The sequence below is a fragment of the Eublepharis macularius genome, chromosome 2 (genome assembly GCF_028583425.1).
Source record: "Eublepharis macularius isolate TG4126 chromosome 2, MPM_Emac_v1.0, whole genome shotgun sequence".
Taxonomy (NCBI): Eukaryota; Metazoa; Chordata; class Lepidosauria; order Squamata; family Eublepharidae; genus Eublepharis; species Eublepharis macularius.
This window is the reverse complement of record NC_072791.1, coordinates 47,029,638-47,035,627: the sequence shown is the minus strand read 5'-3', so window position 1 is coordinate 47,035,627 and position 5,990 is coordinate 47,029,638. Positions and strand designations below refer to the sequence as shown.

The 5,990-nt window shown below is 44.6% G+C and overlaps 1 non-coding gene across 1 annotated transcript; it reads right to left on the bottom strand.

Annotated features, from left to right (window-relative positions):
• Positions 1 to 4,367: 4,367 nt before the first annotated feature.
• On the bottom strand, positions 4,368 to 4,531 carry LOC129325337 (U1 spliceosomal RNA). The gene has a single exon (XR_008596598.1). It is a non-coding gene; the product is annotated as a U1 spliceosomal RNA (small nuclear RNA).
• Between the last annotated feature and the right edge of the window lie 1,459 nt (positions 4,532 to 5,990).

The window sequence follows — 5,990 nt, the reverse complement described above, 5'->3', positions numbered from 1 at the left end:
CAATAAAGAAAGTAATCAATGATGTGACTGTAGAACTGGAATTACCAAAGAATCTACGCCAGGTCCACCCAACTTTCCACATCAGCCTGCTCAAGAAAGCACCTCCCCCAGAAGAGTGGCATCCCAGCAAATTGGTGCCACTCCCAACCATGATAGAAGATCAAGTGCACTATGAAATTGAAGAAGTCTTAGACTCCAAACGCAGACACAATAAACTCTTTCACTTAGTTAGGTGAAAGGACTTTGAGGAGGGGTTTCATGAGTGGGTAGAAACGTCTCATGTAAATGCTCCCAGACTGGTTGCTAAATTCCATAAAAAATACCCAGAGAAAGCAGGAGCAGAAGAGTGAGGGGAGAGGTCTTAAGGGGGGCAGAATGTCAGAGTGTCAGTTTGCTAGTCAGTTCTCAAGCCAAAGCTACGCCATGTTCTTATGTTATAATCTGTAGTTGTTTAGTTCTCTCCCTCCAGGCCCAGTTGTTGCCCAAGCCGCATATATCCATGGGAGCGAAGAATTCTTATCACTCCATTCCGGCCAACCTTGATGTCCTCGCCTTCCCAGGCCTTCTAGGCAGGACTAAGGGGGGGAGGCTGGGAATGGGTGTTTGAAATGTTGTTACTTTCATTTTGTGTGTCATTCTTAACAAAGCTTTTGTTCAGCCAAGACTTGCCTAGTCCTTGGAATATGGATAACTGTTTCCTGAGTGCTGTCTTTCAATAAACCTTTTGGAATCAAGAAACTTTGTGCTTCTTGCAGAAGGGGGGAGACGAACTCTAGATAACTGGGATTCCATAGTCACCACCACTGTGTCCATGTGTTTTTGATTGAACTTACCGCCTCCCCAGCTGTGGGCATGAGATCGTGACAAGAAAGGGTCTCGTTGGGTCACCCCACTTAGCCACTAATTTGTAATTTGAGGGATTTCAGGGCAATAATTACCTATCTGGAGAGTAGAGCAGTCTGCAGAGGAAGAGGGCTCCAAACGTCCAGCGTTCTCGACCAGGAGAGAGAGTCTTAGGGAAGGTGACCCTAAGGGAGCAGTGTTTGGATCCAGGAAGCGTGCATGCATACGTGTAAACTACGGGGGGGCTGAGGGGCTCGAGCCCCCCTGGATTTGGCCAGGGGGGGCTGAGCCCCTCCCCAGGCAGCCAGTGAACTGTATGGGGGCTAAGGGGCTCAAGCCCCCTCAGATCTCACATGAAGGTCTCAGTTACAATAGCCGATGAAGCACAGGATTGTCCCCCCCTTCCTGTTATATCATATTATCATTTCTATGATTCTTTGGGGCTTTGTTCCTGTTTTTTGCTTGTATGTATTAGTGTGTTTATTAAGAATTTATAATTTTAAAAAGGTATTGCAGTTTGTATAAACAATTTACAAATAAATGTTGCAGAAGAATTAAGAGACTTTGATAGAAGATATTTGATTTTGAAAATCAGGCTTCTGGAAGGCAAGATTTACACACTAGCAACAATATATGCACTAAATAATGCAAGAGAAATTTTTTTAATGAAAATGTTTTCCAATCCATTTTCAATTTTCAAGAAGATAATGATCTTCGGACACATGAATGGGGTAATGGATCTAAGAAAAAGATAGGTGAAAAAAAACAAAGAAGGCAAACTCCCCCAAAATGTGCTCTCTCTCCTCCTATCAAGAAACTATTTTTTGAAGTAATATCTTAAATAGTGTATGTAGTAATAGTAATATCTTAAATAGTAATATCTTAAATAGTGGGTTAAATGTCTAAAAGTACATAAAATAGTAATATCTTAAATAGTGGGTTAAATGTCTAAAAGATTTTTGATCCTACAAAGGGAACACAAAGCTTACAAACTATCAACCAAGCTTGTCTCTCTTTTACATTGTGGGCCACTGAAGCGGTTTACACAAATAAAAGAAAGGACCAGAGATCATGTGAGATTTTGACAGCCATAAATCCAGAGAGCATTTACCTCAGAAGTCTCTCCCCTCTCTTCACTTCCCCCCATCTTCAAAATGTGTTTAATTATACGGAAATGTTTCAATTGGAAGATGCTTGTAGGATCAAAAATCTGAATATTGGAGACTATACTTACTTTTCTGACAGACACCAAACACATTCAAGGATTGATATGTGCTGGATATAAAAAACCCGAGTTATTTATATTGTTTGTTATATTATGTTTTCTCTTTTTCTTTTGACATAATTATAATTGTGCTATTGTTTTTATTTTTTTCCTGTTCTGCTTATATTTATAAAAATAAATTTTATATAAAAAAGAATTTATACACTGTCTTAAAATACCTATGACTATGACACACACTAATTAGCTTAGTCCTTAACCCTGGCTGGCTCCACCCATTTTCAATGTAGCAACAGTCAGATTGCAAGGCCTCTGTTGGATATAAGTGCAATATAAGTGCTTGGCTACAATTTACATTCGGGGAATGTTAGAAGATTCCACTTCTAATGCTGTCCCATTCCTCAGGTTTCTTTTTTAAAAAGAAATTGGAAAGTCTACGCCCCTGTGTGCACGGTTTGAATGAGGCAAGAGCCCTGGTTCTTATAGGGCAAAACATGTTCCAAGGCTGGGGAGCCCCCTTCAGTCAGTGGGACAAGGACCACAAAGGCCATCTCTGGGAAGTAACAATGGTTTGATTACCCTTTGATTGCTGCTACCGTGGTGTGTAAAAGGAAATGTAAAGTCTCTCCTGCTGCCTCACAAAGGGGTAGTTTACTAATGAATCTCCCCAGAGCTGAGTTGATGAATTCAGATATGAAAAGGTATGTTTCCAGAGACAAATTATAAACTTATCAGTGCTGATTGATTGTTCTTTGATCTTGGGGTGGGAATCTAATCATGGAAGAAGGCATTGGAATGTGCTAAGTGGGGTGACCCAACGAGACCCTTTCTTGTCACGATCTCATGCCCGCAGCTGGGGAGGCGGTAAGTTCAATCACCTACAGTCTTCGGCATTAGCATGAACATTCCATTCACGCCTTGATCTCCCCAGCGCCTGCAAAGCCAATGACCCACACGCCTCCTCAGACCCCTGCTGAGGGCGGGAACCATGGTATGACAGTCAGTGGGATGCCAGGTGGGTGTACACCTGTGTGTGGATCATCCCGTCACCTGGGAGTGAGGCGGACTGACAGCCCCCGACTGGGCATGCACCAGCCATTCCTCACTCCCCAGACCCCTTATGGGGAACCCCGTAATAGGGAAACTGAGCCTGAGGGCCCTGTTTCCCCCCAAACGGATCAGTGCCCAATGTAGGCATCTTGAGCAACAGTTTTGTTCCCTGGCTACGCTAGCTGCCAGCCGGGAAGAATGCAGCTGGCGATGTTCACAAATGACTAACACGTACTGTCGAGCATGCAACCCATAGCAGCCACCATTTTGCTTGCCAGTTTGTTTTCTGATTTATTTATTCATTTATTCATTTAAATCTCTAAACTCCCTTCACAAAACTGCCCTCTCCAACTTGCCTGCTGGAAGTTAAAAGGTGCAGGCTGCTGAGGGGCAGGGGCCAGGCTTGTAGACCAGGGGCCTGCACTAGATGAGCCTGGGCGTGCTTCCCCAGCCCCTGGTCATTCCCCTGCCCCCTCCACAACATGGCGGCCACCACGCTGTCTCCCCACCCACCTCCCCCTCATCGCAGCTACCTGGCCCCCAGGTGAGTCTAGGAGCCATTGTATTGTCGAAGGCTTTCACGGCCGGAGAACGATGGTTGTTGTGGGTTTTCCGGGCTGTATTGCCGTGGTCTTGGCATTGTAGTTCCTGACGTTTCGCCAGCAGCTGTGGCTGGCATCTTCAGAGGTGTAGCACCAAAAGACAGAGATCTCTGTCTTTTGGTGCTACACCTCTCTCAGAGAGATCTCTGTCTTTTGGTGCTACACCTCTGAAGATGCCAGCCACAGCTGCTGGCGAAACGTCAGGAACTACAATGCCAAGACCACGGCAATACAGCCCGGAAAACCAACAACAACCTAGGAGCCATTGTTTCTAGATCAAATTAAGCCTGAATTCCCCCTAGAAGCTAAAATGACAAAACTGAGGCTATTGTACTTTGGTCACATTAGGAGAAGACAAGATTCTCTGGAAAAGTCAATAATGCTAGGGAAAGTAGAAGGCAGTAGGAAAAGGAGATGGCTTGATTTAGTAAAAGAATGGCACTGCCCTCCAGTTTGCAAGATCTGAGCAAGTCTGTTTAATGATGGGATGTTTTGGTGGTCTTTCATTTATAGGGTCGCCCTCGGTAGGAGGGGACTTGAGCGCAGGTAACACTGAACAAGGTGGGGAGCATAAGGAAAGGAGTAAAAAAAGTAAGAAACCAAGCAGAAAATAAAGAAGAAATGAATTCTATTATTAGTACCAAAAAAGTCAGGGGAAAGCGCGAACGCAGTCCCCCACTACCACAAATTATGCAGTCGAGTTTCCCGCATTTGGGGAAATCGCAGGGGTCAGCACACCCGCAGTGCAATGGATGAGCCTCACCCTGGGAAAACCTCCTTCGTGATCAAGGTGTCTCCCCTGCCAGGTAAGTATGCTTTCTGCCCGACCGGCCGCCCCTACCCACCGCCTCCGACTTCTATTGAAGATACGGCGGGCACCGGCCGGCCCCTCCCCCTGACTGCCCACGTCTTGGGGCGCGTCGCAGCCTCCGAAAGCCGGCGTATAAAGCGTAGTCGGGCCCCCTCCGTCTTCAGCATACGCCCCGGGGCCGCTCCCCCACAATGCCCTGCCGCGCCTCATCTGCATAGGGCCGGCCGATCTGGTTCCGCCTCCTCCCTCTGGCGCCGGAGGCGTGGCTCCTCCTCCGGCTGCCAAGGCTAGCAAAGGAAGCGGCGGGAGCTTCTCAGCCCGGCGGAAATGCTTGCGACTGCTTTTTCTTTATTGTTGTTCAAGCTACGCTGAACGTTTGTCCGTAGTATAGACAACCCGAAGCGATTGTCTTAAAATACATTTGTGTTGGTGTTTTAAGTTTTTTACGGTAATTAATTTACAGTACATAGCACGTGATTATTCAGAGAATTGTTATTTAAAAAATTCACAACATGTTTGGGATTCATTTTGCATGCAGTTGTTTTAGGGGCTATTTGTCTGGTGCGGGCTTTTGGCATTTAACTTTTTCGAGTCAATATCTTAGATGACAAAACATCATCCTGGGGTAAGCCCATCTGAGCAGGGCTGAGCTGTTTAAGGCAGATCTCTTATGGAGCAAGACTAAGTATGCCTGCTCATTCCACTTTTATTCCATGGGGCTTCCTTCCAAGAAAGCATTCTTAGTTGTGCGGATTCAAGTATTTCCTTAATACTGATGAAACCTGAACCCCTTACGGCAAACTTCTGCAGTGCGTTACAGTAGCTATAAGTATGGTTGTTTTACAGACGGTTCATCATGGCTGTATTTCCAGAAAACCCACTAGGTGACGCTGAATTGCTTTAAAAGTCAGTATCAATAGAAAACCTCTCACTTGAAACACAATACCAGAGTTACAGTTCTATACCCATTCAAACCTATAGATGTCAATGGATTTCACATAGTGTAACTTTATTTACGATTACATTGTGAGAAAATGTCCTGGACTTCAATGACATTGAAGTCACCTGTCGTTCATTTTCCTCTCTGCATCCATCTGCTTTTTTAAAGTACATTTTGGGACAGATCTGATAAATGTAGATTGTGTTTGTTTACATTATTTCTAGTCCCCCTTTCTCACTGAGACTTCAGGTGGATTACACAGTGTAAATCAAATACAATAAACAGGATGCAGCATCCAATAAATGGTGCAATAGAATGTAGATTATAGAAGTCTGGAACCAACCAAAAATCTGAAACAGAGCTAAAACAAACTTGGTAGCAAAGCACAAGCATTTAAACATGACACTTTAAACAATGCATAAATTATGTAGTAGAAGAATACTTACAGTAACAGACAGATAACAGTGGTGGCATCCTCTTTCCCTGTCCCTTTACCAATTTAACTTTCTGAACCATTTAATT